The 3,236-nt window shown below is 54.1% G+C and overlaps 1 protein-coding gene across 1 annotated transcript in view; it reads left to right on the forward strand.

The window, feature by feature from the left end:
* Positions 1–2,959: 2,959 nt before the first annotated feature.
* CORO2A (coronin 2A) overlaps positions 2,960–3,236 on the forward strand; it is a 49,610-nt gene continuing 49,333 nt past the window's right edge. The window contains exon 1 of the mRNA XM_019649554.1: positions 2,960–2,978. The gene's annotated coding sequence lies outside the window, so the exon portion shown is untranslated. The remainder of the gene's footprint in view (positions 2,979–3,236) is intronic.

Consider the following 3,236-nt stretch of genomic DNA (forward strand, 5'->3'; position numbering starts at 1 on the left):
CTTTCCTCTTCCCCTCCAACCCCTGCCTCATTCTCTCCCTCCCTGTCTCCACTCATCTTCGCCCTCTTCCTCCTCTGCACTTTTCTTCACTCCCCGCCCCCATTTCTCATTCCTCCTCACACACCAGAGGAGCTCTGCCCAGAGCTGGGTGCCTACACCCTCAGCTCCCCCACTGGGGGAGGGTGCAGTTGACCCAGCACTGTCACCTGGTTCCTAGGTGGCTGCACCATAGAATTGCCTGAGCAGCTTTTATAAAATACTGGTTCTGGGCCCTGTTCAGAGCATGTTGTGGGGTGTGGGCATTCTGCTACACTGCAAGATTTGGGGACCACAGGACAGTGAGGACTGATTGATGGGGCCTCCTCCAGCCCCGAAGAGGAGCTAGACCTGGAGCCAAAGGCAGGAATGAGAACTGCCTGTCCCAGCTCATCTCCCCCGTCTGGAACCTAGAATATCTCCCCCAAGGGCCCCTGGGAAAAGGCAGGCCTGGCCCATGGCCTGAGTGGGTGTAGGGTCTGTGGGGATAGCTCCAAGCAAAGGAAAATGGGAGGAATGTAGCAGGGGCAGGTGGGGGGAGGGAGTCACACACCAGAAGGTCGGGCTGCTGCTTGCTGCTCCCAGGGAAACTGCCCCCCTCCCCCTGCTCTTCCCTAAGGGTGTTTGGGGCCTACCCCTGGTGTCAGGTTCCTGGCCCTGCACCACAGCTGTCGCCCCCTTCCCCAGGGGCCGCTGCCTTCCAGGCCTGAGGATCTGATCCCTCACAGCCCCCACCTTCCTACCCCAGGGGATGGGACCTCTTGCTCAGAGCATCTCTTTCCAGACACTAGGCCCCCAGCAAGGTGAGGTCCACGCTCCATTCTGCAGGGGCGGGGGAAGGAGTTACCCAGGGGACCTCCCTGGGGGAACATTCCCAAGAATAAAGGAACTCAAAGGGCCTGGAGGACACTGGGAGGCCCTTCACCTCCACGCCAAGATGGGAGGCATACACTCGCTTCTACAGACTGCTTGTGTTCAAAGCTACTTCCCCCACACTCAGAACCTTACCTCCCAGGTGCTGCTGCCCCCCTCTTTCTCAGCTCAATCTCCCATGGGCACAGGGCCATATTGTACAGAAAGCCCCATGGTGGGCAGGTAGATGGAGATCTCTCTCTCTCTCTCTCTCTCTCTCTCTCTCTCTCATCCCCCACAGGCACTTATCCACACATAGCAGATTAAACAAAGCTGGCCATGTTGACATGGAGAGAAGGAAAGTATTGGTTTCCTGGCCCATCCCAATTAGCAATAAAGCCCAGTAGAAGGTACTGGCGGGTGGCCCCAACTTTGGGGCCAGACCTATTATGTGGTTTTCTAGCTAGGGGCTTTTATGCAAGTCATCACCTCTCTGGCCTGTTTCCCCATGTGTGCAACGCAGAGAATGCTCGGGGTAGCTTCTTCAAATGGATCAGGGTTAAGGGGAGGGAAGGGGCAGCAAAATGAGGACACCGCCCCCCATACACACAAATGCAGCATCTTCAGGACGGGCCCCAAGTTGTCTCTATTACAGGGGCTTCCAATGGCCTCCCCTCTGTCCATCAGTCCATATTGCCCATGGTCCCCAGAGGTCCCTGTCAAATCCATCTTACCCTAAACACAGTCCCAGCCACCTATCGTCATGGCATAGGACAGGAAGATGCAGATACAAGGCTGGGAGGACACACCCACAGGCATCTGGAAAGGCTTTCTGGGAAGGGGTGTTGGTGCCAATCCTGGAAGGAAGGATGAGTCAGCTTAGCCAGAGATGCAGGAAGAGAAGAGTGTGAACAAAGGCACAGAGATGTGAGAGTGCAAGGGGGTGGGGAATGCACCAGAGATACTGCCCCAGCCCTAGGTGAATGAAGACATTCAGATGGTAAGCCTTGGAAATGTTATGGTGCCCACCCACTGGGTATAATAAAAAATACAGAGGCAGTGACGAACCCTAAGTATAAGGAACTCCCACAATGTTCTGATTTTCCATATGCTTTTTTGAAACATCAAATCCAACTCATGCTGATACCGAAAGCATGCATTCAGTGGGCCCACTGAACAGTCCAGCTGTAAGAAGCCTGGGTCAGGGCTGCAGAGTGGAGGCTTCACAGGCCAGACTGAAGGGCTGGGCTTCGGGCAGTAAGCAGGGAGCCCATCTGACTCTGGGCAGGGGAATGGCCCAGTGAACACTGAGTCACAGGCTTTGGCCCTGGCTGTTCTAAGGTGATAATCAAGAGTCCCCAAGTACTTAGCGACTGTAAGCCTCAATTATCTGTAAAGTGGAGGTAATAATAGTGGCTAAGTAAAAAAGTTATTAGGATTAAATGAAATAATATATGTAAAGTGGTACATAGTATGCACTGTTATTCACTCAACAAATACCTATTGAGTGCCAACTATGTGCCAGGCACTGTTTTAAGCCCTGGCACATTAGATACACCACTGTACAAAACAAAGCTTTTAGTTTGGAGTGGATTGGGCTTGGTACACTTGAAACATATGTAACTTTACTAGTCATTGTCACCCCAATAGACTTTAATTTAAAAAAAAAAGGGGGCTTGGGAGCCACGCTGCATAGGATTGAATTGTTAGCTGTGTGACCCTAAGTGAGGTACTTAACCTCTCTGTGCCTCAGCTTCCTTATGTGTAAAATGAGTAATAGTGTAACCTCATAGGCTTGTGTGACGGTTGAGTGAGGCAACGCAGTCAAGGTGTCTAGGTTAGGGCCTGGCTCAGTAAGTGTTAGGTGGTGGTGGTATTAAAAGGCGGGGCCTCCCCATCTCCTCCCCATTGCCTAGGGTGCTCAGGACCCCAAGCCCGCGAGGCTGGGCAGCAGCGCCCCCTTCTGGCTACCGGGAGAAGGAAGGGAGTCCTCCCGATACTCCAGCGACTCTCCCTGCCCTTTTGCTCCCGGACAGGGTTTACCGAGAGCTTCTCTGAGGCAGGCTCTGTGTGCGCACTTTACTGGGCAGGTAAATTCTATCGTCTCATCTAATTCTCAAACAGCTCTCTGAGGCAGACACGGTTACTGTTTCCATTTCACCAAGGTGAAAACGGAGGCTCCTGGGGATCGAGTCCCTCGTCCCGTGCCACGCAGAGAGGGAGCGGCGGGACGTAAAGCCAGGCGGGTCTGACCGTCCCCAGCCTCAGCCTGGTCGCTGGGGAGCCCGCCCCAATCACTGCGGCGTGTGCGGACCGGTGTGCGCGCCTGTTCTGTGCGCGTGTGCGCG

This window comes from Hipposideros armiger, unplaced genomic scaffold (assembly GCF_001890085.2).
Source record: "Hipposideros armiger isolate ML-2016 unplaced genomic scaffold, ASM189008v1 scaffold_133, whole genome shotgun sequence".
In the NCBI taxonomy this organism is placed as follows: domain Eukaryota; kingdom Metazoa; phylum Chordata; class Mammalia; order Chiroptera; family Hipposideridae; genus Hipposideros; species Hipposideros armiger.